This window comes from Saccostrea cucullata, unplaced genomic scaffold (genome assembly GCF_032062105.1).
Source record: "Saccostrea cucullata isolate Sc308-1 unplaced genomic scaffold, CSIRO_AGI_Scuc_v1 ctg1146, whole genome shotgun sequence".
Taxonomy (NCBI): Eukaryota; Metazoa; Mollusca; class Bivalvia; order Ostreida; family Ostreidae; genus Saccostrea; species Saccostrea cuccullata.
This window is the reverse complement of record NW_026930038.1, coordinates 6,555-18,124: the sequence shown is the minus strand read 5'-3', so window position 1 is coordinate 18,124 and position 11,570 is coordinate 6,555. Positions and strand designations below refer to the sequence as shown.

General features: G+C 30.8%; 1 long non-coding RNA gene across 1 annotated transcript; it reads left to right on the top strand.

The window, feature by feature from the left end:
* The first annotated feature begins 2,634 nt into the window (after positions 1–2,634).
* LOC134282765 (uncharacterized) lies at positions 2,635–11,305 on the top strand. Its single transcript, XR_009995350.1, has 4 exons — positions 2,635–3,381; positions 3,666–3,765; positions 4,148–4,232; positions 10,800–11,305. It is a non-coding gene; the product is annotated as an uncharacterized LOC134282765 (long non-coding RNA).
* The last annotated feature ends 265 nt before the right edge of the window (positions 11,306–11,570 follow it).

The window sequence follows — 11,570 nt, the reverse complement described above, 5'->3', positions numbered from 1 at the left end:
GTAAGGCTATTATGACGTCATTTGCATATCACATCACCTTATGCAGAAGCAGATGTATTTGACATAATGTTATTGTGTTTGTACACACATTGTAGAGATTAACACAATTTTCCTTAGTTTTTCACTCAAAAATAGCACTAATACTTGAAGCTGACCACCGACATGTGGAATTTGACCTAGTTTTGCCTCAAAATTTAATTCGAATTAGCTTCGCTTAGCGCTCACACGGCGCTAATGCGAAGTAATTTAATGTGCAGTAAATTAAATTAATTCGAATTAAACCAATTCTTATTAAACCCCCCGTATGAATGCGGTTCAAATTTAATTTGCAGTAACTTACGTATAATTCGAATTAAACTCTCCGTGTGAACAGGGCATAATTTTGTGAAAAAAAATCTGATTGTACACACAAGTACTCTGAAGTTCAAAAAAGTGCATGAGTGTTTGATTGACAATATCTAATATGTGGTTTTTGGAGACAAGGTCTTCCAGCAATTTATGGGGATTCCCATGGGTTCCAATTGCGCCCCGTTATGAGCAGACCTATTTTTGATATTCATATGAAGCAGAATTTGTGCAAAATAATAAGCGTGAAAAAAAGAAAACTACTGTGGCCTTCAATTCGATATTTCGAAATATCGACGACGAATTGTCAATTAACAGTAGTAATTTCCATTCTTATTTCTATACTATATATTCTTGTGAGCCTGAGATAAATGAAACCACAGAGTTTGACACATCTTTTTCATATTTGGATATTTTAGTTGAAAAAGGTGTTAATGGTAAGCTAGCAAACAAACTCTATGATAAACGCGATGACTTTTACTTTTCTATCGTCAACTTCCCTTACTTATGCAGCAATGAACTTTCATAACCGTAATTGGAGTTTATGTATCTCATTTGATTCGATATGCAAAAGCATGTGCTACGAATGAACAATAGCTAAAACGAGGTAAATTATTGACAAATAAGTTGATGAAACAGATATCAGCAGTCTTGTTTGAAATCATCATTTTGTAAGTTTTATGGTCGATACAATGACCTTGTCAGTAAATACAATTTATCATTCAGTCAAATGCTGACTGACGTTTTTCATATTAATTGTTACTCTTATTTATACACTGAATTGACGTTATTTTTCGATCATGGCAAGAAACACATTGCGGGTGTGATCGGTCGGAAGTAGATGTTCACTCCTCCATGGCACGTGATCCCACCTCTGATGTTTTGAAGATCCGTGATTGCTCTGCTCCTGTTTTATATTGTTTTATGGTTTTTTGATCTTGAATACTAGTATACTTCGTCATCTTCAAATCCTTCATTAACATAAGTTACATACATAATGAAAATATGCATTTTATGAGCAGCAAAAGTATACCCAAGACTGATGTATAAAAATGGTAAGAGATTAAAAATCTAATTACTTGTTTAGAATTCTAAAGTGTTAATATTAAAGAAAAGTCTATATACAATATTTGTTAATCTAAATTTGGATAAATATGATTTTAAAAAAATCGTTTTATTCATCTTAAAAGTTTTTGAAATATTTTAATCTGTTAATTTCTGCTTCTTTCACTTACTATTTGTTAGGATTGTTTTTTTTTTTAATATTTAATTCGTGGTTTTTAAAATTTTTAAATGAATTTATCTTATTTAAATTAAAAATCGAGATAATTTACACCAATTCATATTGAATATCGAGATTTCTACAGACAGATTGTTCTATTAATTTTTCAGAGGTTATAATTTCACAATATAGTCTGAACTATATTGTATCTTAGACTACTAAATGATTTTTATCTTTTTGTACTATAACTTTAACCTACCTAATAAATGTCAACCTGATCAATAAATAGGGCCCAGGATGAAAAGGTACTTTTCAAGCTCATTTTAATTAAGTTTAAACATTATTTTCATAAAAAAAAAAAAATAAACTCATTGAACCATTAAATTTTCTACAAACATTTGCCTTAAGATGTTTTGATTAAACAAGGGAAATAATAGAAAAATAAATGCTGGATTTAGTGTATAAATCTGGCCAAAAGCATATTTACACATTTTACAATATTTTAATGTGAACTTGTTTTCTCTTTAAGATTCATCTTTCAGTTTTTAGATTTTAATCGTAATCCGATTATCAATTTTATCAATGTGTTTTTATTTAAACAGCTAAAGATAAATAATTATGGGCACTTGATGTATCATTGCTGACAAATTCTTAATCACTAGCAACTTGCAATATTTATATAACAAAATTATGCTTTAAAAGTACTTTTTCTATGAGTTTAATTCATAGTTAAAAAATTAAGCGACCTGGTTTTTAACATGCAAAATAAGTGAACTTGAAAAATACTGACCATTATATATTTTTTTTTTTAAATCAGCTTCCCATAACTTACCGTTCACATATCATCATATTGTACATGCATTCAAGCTCATTAAATGTTTTAAAAATATAAATATTACTTTCCGGAAGTAACTGATTTTGATGAACTGATTCGTTTTAAGGAGGAACAGGACCTTTAGCTGAAAAATTTACTGTCAATGAATTTTTTTCGTATTTTTTATATTACTAATTTAATATGTACTTAAGAGCCATTCTCTATAAGCACCAAAATTTGATTGAAAGCCATAGTCACCGATTTTAATAAAACTTTGGTAAATTAATACATACTACTAGTCAAGTATACTGGTATATGCAAAATGACGGGATACTGCTGTTTCCATGGAAAGCAGCAAGTCATACTTTTGTCACATTTGCTAGTATTTCCTTTATAATGTATGTAGCTGAAACTCAAAAACGCAGCGACACCATTTAACAAAACTAATCCTGTAAAAAGATTATAGATATATAAGTTGACTTTTAAAAAATTGGAGATGTGTTATTTAAAATAAAGAAAATAAAGCCTTGTAAATTTGCTGTTTTTCAAGAGAAAAGTGCTAAATTTCATCAAGAGTTATTTCCCTTGGTGTAACTCTTTTGTGTTTCCTGTGAAAAAAGGAATGTTTTTTGCCAGCAGAAGACTTTCAGATTGGTTTGCTGCTTCGTTTTTACTACAAATTCCACTTGTCAGAAGATGTATTTAATTTGAATTCAGCTGATTTGAAAAATAAGGACATAATACTAAAAGAATGTGGTATTTTGCGGTCCAGTTCTGAAAATAGGCAAATTTGTTCCACACATTTTTCTCTGCCGTTGAAACAAAACAGTGACTGAGTGATGAACGAAGAAGAAATTAGGTGTCAAGTGCCATTCCTTATTTTAAAAAATCTGGTGAATAATAATGCATTCCATGAAAAGTAGAAATCCAACAGACCGATCCCTGTCAATGGTCACAGGTGTACTCAAAATACACAGAGGCTAGAGGACTTGTTCTTCCTGTGAGCATGGTGAGTATTGTATTGAGTCAGTGTATACTTGTATGTGTAATGGAATATTTATTATCTTAAAGTGCACATTTCTGTCTTTGAATAAATAATAACATAATTAATGTTTAAACAAATGTTGATTGAAATTTGATTTTAAACAAATGAGATAGGGGATGCTTAAATGTTCAGCATATATAACTTTATTAAAAAAAGACTATATTAAAACAAGATTTGTATGAATTATATATCTTTTTGATTATCTGCTCAAATATACTTAATTAAATTTGAACTTTTAGCTCTATGCACCAGCCTGTCTTCTGAAGTTGAATGGTCAAACAATATGAAGAGGAAGAAAATCTAGCTTGCAATCAAAACACAGAAAATATGATCAGGCTTGTAATTTATTATTCATTATGCAAGCTATCATTCATAGTTTAATTTGTCATTTAGAATTTTCATAATAATAATAAATGGTTTAAAAGTAAACAGGAAACATATTGAAATATAAATGTCTTTAATGAAAAAAAAAAATTATACAAGACATCATCTAACAATGATTACAAGGTTACTGGTACATACCTGCATGGTCTATTGGAAATATAGTAATCAAAAATAAATTAATTTACACCGAATAATTTAATCTATTTGATCAAATATTTTAGCATTATATATGTTATGTGCATTTTACAAAGTTCAAGGAAAAACAATACTGTAACAGTAAACACTATGTTTTTGTCATTGCAGTAGAAGGGATACTTATTGTGCTTATTTATTCTAGGCTCAGTCACACCTTAGTGAACATGAAGAGCTACTTCATTCAAGGCCATGATATGTTATAACAGCTGATTCAATGAAAGCGCAAGGTACTAAATCTCCATGCCACACCAGAATTTTAATAGATCTTTTAAGGTAGAGACCGATAGCAATCACGTGATAGAAAGAATTCGCATATTTGCACGTGCTGTTTTTCCGGAATTCCGCAACGCCGTCAAATAAAAGTCTCCATTTACACATTGTTGCCCATGCTACAAGATGGCCGACGAAGCAATCGAGAAATTTCCTCGATTTAAAAGACAAATTTGACATACATATTAAACCTTTACGGTTCTCGAAATTGAAGCATCTTCATGAGAATCAAAATAGAAGTGAGACTGAAACCGACCATGAACAAAATTTTGGTGAAACTACTCCTTGTCCAGTGTCCACTGCAGCACCACGTGGGTACACCGGTATCGATCTGTACCTGATGTCGTTTTCAATATAGACATTAAAGACCATGGGCCTACAGATGTTAATTGGTATGACGGAAGAAGTAAAATTTTTGCAGAACAGATTTTTTGTTTGCTGTGTCCATGTCATATACATAAGGTGAATATTTACGACTTAGTATATCGATCATGACTAAAGTGCTTGATTGTTTACGCACAGGTCTGGTACAACCAATATATTTAGCTCCAATTACCAATAACCTACATAGATTTTTTTACTTCCTAAAGTTGTTTTATTTAGCTAAAAATTAAAACTTATTATACGACCAGACTGTAACTTTTAGAATAGAGGAACAAAACCAGACATTTCTGGTGTCAGAACATGATAAAGGCCGGATTGGTAAAATTAGCAAAAATGTAAAGTAATCATACTTATCTGTGCCTAACACACGAGGTAGTGTTTAGTTACTCAGATCAAAAAATGGAAAAACATATTTTGCTTAAATTGTTCAAATATGCAGAAATATGTAAACTTTCTCTGCTTTGGATGACAGCTAGGTTATAACCCCTTTTATAAATGATAGTGGACATTTACTTGCGAATCTTTTGTCTTTTTGAAATAAAAAGCAAACTGTAAAAAGTTGCATTGAAAAAAAAGAAACAACTTTAGGAGCAAGTGCCAAAAATAAAAAAAATAGGGTCAGTCGGGTAGCAGGAAACAAGACTATTTTTTTTTTTTGCCTTATGTAATATTTATGTACATGTATTGTTATAAATTTATGTACAGGTATGTATTTGTTGTAAGCTTAAAAGGGCCTTGATTATAAAGAGATAATGTATTCATAGATTATAAAAGAAATATTTAATGCTACAGGTGAAGCAAGGTATGGACTAGACAGTGTATTCAGCTTTCTCTGCTGAAATAATGTGACCAAATCAATTGTCACCTGGAAAGAGGAATGTCAAGGGTGCTTAACATTAACTCCAAGATAGCCATTGGTTTGTATTTTTTCCTTTCAATTTACACTTGCACATGTATCAGGGAAAATACAGAAATTTTTTTCAAGGGGGTGATAAAAAGGAGGGGTTTTATAATGCATGTATTATAAATTTAAATCTATAATTTATAATGATTTTTAATCCTTGTATTTTTAGCTCACCTGAGCCAAAGGCTCAAGTGAGCTTTTCTGATCACAATTTGTCCGTAGTCTGTCGTCGTTGTCGTCGTCGTCGTTGTAAACTTTTCACATTTTCAACTTCTTCTCAAGAACCGATGGGCTAATTTCAACCAAACTTGCCACAAAGTATCCTTGGGTGAAGGGGATTCAGGTTTGTTAAAATGAAGGGCCACGCTCTCATTCAAAGGGAGATAATTGGGAATTAATGAAAATTTGGTGGTATGTTTTAAAAATCTTCTCAAGAACCACTGTGCCAGGAAAGATTAAACTTAAGGGGAAACATCCTCAGGTAGTGTAGATTCAAGTTTGTTCAAATCATGACCCCCGGGGGTAGGGCGGGGCCACAATGGCCGACCAAAGTTTTACATAGAAATATATAGGAAAATTCTTTAAAAATCTTCTTCTCAAGAATATCAAAGCAATAATTGATCATATTTATATGGAAGCATCCTGAGGTAGTGTAGATTCAAGTTTGTTCAAATCATGACCCCCGGGGGTAGGGCAGGGCCACAATGGCGGACATTGTTTTACATAGAAATGTATAGGATAATTCTTTAAAAATCTTCTTCTCAAGAATAACAAAGCCATAATTGATCATATTTGTATGGAAGCATCTTCAGGTAGTGAAGATTCAAGTTTGTTCAAATCATGATTCCCGGGGGTAGGGCGGGGCTACAATGGCCAATCAAAGTTTTACATAGACATATATAGGAAAATTCTTTAAAAATCATCTTATCAAGAATAGTAAAGCCATGATTGGTCATTGGACTACTTTTGGATTTAAACTATTTAATTTTAAACCAATTTCTACTTTTTCCTAGCCACAGTGCTCAGGTGAGCGATGTGGCCCATGGGCCTCTTGTTTATTTACACACCATAATGTACATACAGTATTATTGTATACATGTAGAAGCATTTTCTCGAGTCAATAATTTCTAAAAGATCATATTAATATTTCAGGAAAGTTCAAGCCAAATCTGCTACAGCAAACTCAAACATAAAGTGGCATACATGTGACAGGAAACGAGGAATATGTATGTCTGGACTGAGAATCTAACGCAAGATCCCTGTATCACTAGTTAGGTGCTCTATTGACTTAAATACATGTATGGTTAAATGCTTGTGTATAAACATATAAAAAGACATATTGTAAATTGAATTCAAAACTGAATAACCAAAACAATTGTAAAATGTAGGTATTTTCTCCTTGAATGAAATTGTTTCAAATGAAGCACCAAAGAATTGATATGATAATGTGAAGAAGTCAGTATTGTTAAAAAACTTATAAGTGACATGGTTTTTTAACAATACTGACTTCTTCACGTTATCATAGCTAAATTTGCAAATTAAATCAAAATTATTAATAAATTATACACAAAAATTTTAAATAGATCAAGCTATCTACTTTATTTTTATTTTATTGTAATCATGTTACAGATCCCACGGAAATATAGGATCCTTTACTAATCAAGTGTCATCTGCAGTGTTACAAAAGAATACTGGATTTATATCAATAAGGTAATTAGGGACAAAACTGAATTTAAAAAATGGAATAAGATGTAAAAAGAAAACTATTTTAATTCCACATATAATAGTTATGTTGTTAAAGTTGTATATGAATTGATGTGTCACTGACAGGTACTTGTAGTTTTTTATTTGCACAAAACTTTATCCTTTGGTATTAACTCTTGAACAGTTATTGCTGAGTTTATTTATTTTTCTTTAACCCCATGATCTTGGCCTTAGAGTGTGGCCTACATTTAGAAACTAAAATATTTTATTCTTATATACCAAGTTTGTTTAGTTAAGACAATTCATTAATCCAAATAATTTCCTTGGAAGCAAAAGTGCCCAGATTAATGAGGCCAACTTTATATGCATTTGTTAAAAAAATTCATGACATTATATAAAAAGGTATCTCAGAAGTGTCTTATATTCATATAGACATAGTCATACTATATTTGCAGTGTAAGAAAGAAGTAAAACATGTATTTTCGTTCTTTTTGTTTTAAAATATTTTGTTCTTTTCAGAAAAAAAGAACTACCAGAAGGAGACAGTAAAGAGGAATGGACATATCACACCATAAGACATGCTTCAATATCTGAATATACAGAATGAAATTTGCTCACTGCAGATCCTTGTGAAAGAACACCTTTGTTGTATTGACATAAAAACAAAGAAATTGTCAGGATTCTTGAACATGAAGCAACTGGCTGCATACGATGGCAATATTAAAAATGCATACATGTTTACATTGATCTTTGTTAGCCAATAAGACAAAAAGCAAAATAGCAAGTTTATCCTATTACCATACATGTACTGAATGTATTCACTTTATTTTGTTGAACTACATCAAGAGTTTAAAAATTGTACACTATCATATACAGTTTATGGTGGGATTCCTCTAACTTTTATGAATCTGTTTGCAAAATCTATACTTTAAAGTTGCATATTATTACCTCTGATACATTGTATGTTTTCTTTGTAAATTATTACAGTATTTTTGTATGTATGAAATGATAACCGAATCACTCTCCATTTTCCCACACTTTTTACCGTGTGATGCTTCAGTGTATTGATATCTAACAACTGATGACCATGCCGTCTTCATTTAACAGTGTAATACATAACACATTTTTATCTAAATATTTTTAAAACAAGGATAACATGCCATATGGATTGATTCTGCATACAAAACTTCATAATCACTGGGTTTTCTTATTCATGTTGTACATGTATTTGGAATAAAAAAGGAATTGTTAAAAGAAAAGAGAATTTAATTCTATTGTTGTCAAAGGAAGATAATAAGACCAGTTTATTTATTTACAGAATTGGTCAAAAGATATTGTCATTGATAATTCATCCAAGAATCATTGTATGATAAATCTACAAAGTCAATTTGAACGATATAAAGGAAAGTTCTTATCTTTTTTAATGTAAGTGCAAAAAGGTCAACCAGGTCACCATGTATCCAGGTGTACATGTATAAATTGTTTTCTGTGGTATAGAATGTTATTTAGAAGAATATTACAAAGAATTTACCTATTTTCTTTGAAATATTTTGATTAATTCAATCTATCAAAGTCAAATTGAACGATATAAGGGGAAGTTCTTATCTTTTTCAATGTAAGTGCAAAAAGGTCAACCAGGGCAACATGTGTCTAGGTGTACATGTATAAATTGTTTTTGTGATATAAAATGTAATTTAGAAGAATATTACAAAGAATTTACTCATTTTCTGTGAAATATTTTGATAAATTTTTGATAATCTCTCTTAGTCACCATATTCTTCAAAAGTGCATCCTTCTAAAGGAAGGGGGTAGGGTAGGGTGTAAGATAATAAACTTGTTCCAGGATGAATTTAAACCCCATTATGTAGTATGATTTTTTTCTGAAATTTAAGAAACTTATAGACTAACTATAATATGCAATAAAAAAAGAAATTTGATGGGTAATTTTTTCACAGTGGAAGCAGAAGTGGGAGACTTTGTGCAATGAATAGGCAATATTTTAACCTAATTTGACCATGCATCTTGGTAAATGTAATTCTCTTTTTCGCTTACAATGCTTGATAAATTTAAGATTGATGTCAAATATTAATCCATATAGACAGATGTATGAATTCATATAAGACAAATGATAATTGACATAGCAATAAAAAATTTACAGCCCTTTTCATATCATATTCTTATTTTATTTTATCCTGCTTTTTCAGCTCTTCGGTGGTTGATGAAGGCTATATTAGAATTGTCGAATTTCTCTTAAACTAGCCCGATGACCTACCTTGAATTTTTGATATGATTTAGAACAAGGACTCAACACAAACATATACAAAATTCAGAAAAATTCAATGGGTAGTTTTTTTGTTGACCACCTATCAATCTCTACCTTAAGACATCCCTTTTAAACTATGCCAGTGTCAGCCTTGAGAGACCAATATTAGCGCTTAATCATTTTATTCAATTTATTGGACATTTTTCAGAGAAAATAATGTTTTTTGAAACTTTTATTTGCAAAGAAAATGCTTATGGATAAAATTTGGTGTTTATTAATAGGTTAAAAATATGGAGGTCTATATTGCATGGTTAAAATCTTCATAAAACTATTGTCACAACTAAGATGAACAATTTTAGTAGTCAGTAATATTTAAAAAAAAAATGAAATTAATCAGCAAAATATTTCAGAAATTTTTGTTGTTGATATTTTGACTAATTTTGATCAAATTTAAATAATCACATAGACATCATTTTGGTGTGGCCCCTGGGCCTCTTGTTTATGTATATTAGCTACTACTAAGAATTTCATTTGGTTGTCAAGGTCATTAACATTTTAACCCACATTACATACTATTTTATTTCAACATTTTCTTGTCTTAAAAGATCTATGAAACAAAATTATGATGAGGCATATTTTCTCAATTTAATATGCACTCCACTGTTTTAACCAGCACTGGTAAAGTTTAAACAGGAATAACAGATTTTATTTCAAAAGATATTTGAACCAATACACAATAGTAATACCCTCGCTCTGATGTGAATTAGAATATGCACTATCATGTTAATATTATTTTCACACAAGTTCAGTAACGGGCAGATGCATGGAAATAGTAAGATTACAGAAATGAATTTAATCCTGCCATATTGCATGCCTCAGCAAAGAAAGTGCTCAAGTTTCAATCATCTGCAATGAGTAGTTGCTGAGAAAGTTGCTATAACAATTTCTTTTGTATGATATGGACAGATGCACAAACAGGAAGTTGACATCAGATGGCATAACTCAGTAAAGAATGTGCAAAAATTTCAAGCATCTGAGATGAGTAGTTGCTGAAAAGCTGCCACCAAAAATTTGCTACTGACAGATGCATGGACAGACAGACACACAAGGATAAAACAATATACCACCCTCTCCTTTGAAGTGCATGGGGGGATAATAACTACATTCATTTATATTATAATACTTTCAGCTTCATGGAATATATTACATGTATTTTTAAATAATTTATAACTTAAGGTTTAATTTTTGCATATTTTATTCTTTTTGCAGGTTTTTGAACAGTCTCTGAAAATTGTCAAGTAAAGAGTCAGAGTGGTTGTAGATGCATGCACAGAAAATGAAGAAAAAACTCTACTGAAACCATGGCTTAGATATCAACCTAAAATAACTTCTCTTCTCAATTACATCTCTTTCCCAAGTATTCCAAAGGAGGATCTTTTTCAAATTCAAAGTCAAGTACACTGTATCACAGGGAGCATGTGAGATTGTGAAACAGTCTGCCTACAAAAATTAAAAGGGAGGAAAATATCTACACATGAACCAAAGATGGTTGCACACTATTGTTCTCTGTATATTTTCCCTATGGTTTTCATGTACAGTCTTCTGCGTGATTGTTAAGTTTGGTGTAGTAGTAGAATTCTCCTTACCTTGTGTAGAAGTTTTACAATTTAAATTCTGATATAAAATCCTGTTTTTAATGGGCCACTCTCCTTGTAAACAGATTGATGTCAAAATATCTCTCAACATTGAATACTTATCAAATTGTTTAACCGAATAAAAACGTATCATATTTCTAAAACCAGATTTGTTCTTTTTTCTTTTCAAAACAACCACTTTTTATGAAATGTGATGCTATTCAAAGAAATGAACAGTCTCAATGTATGTCCTGTGAAATATGGAAGCACTGGCACAGTCGTGGCTAAGGTTAAATGTGGGTCAGACTCCAAGGTAAAAAAAACGTATCATATTTCCAAAACCAGATTTGTTCTTTTTTCTTTTCAAAACAACCACTTTTTATGAAATGCGTTGCTATTCAAAGAA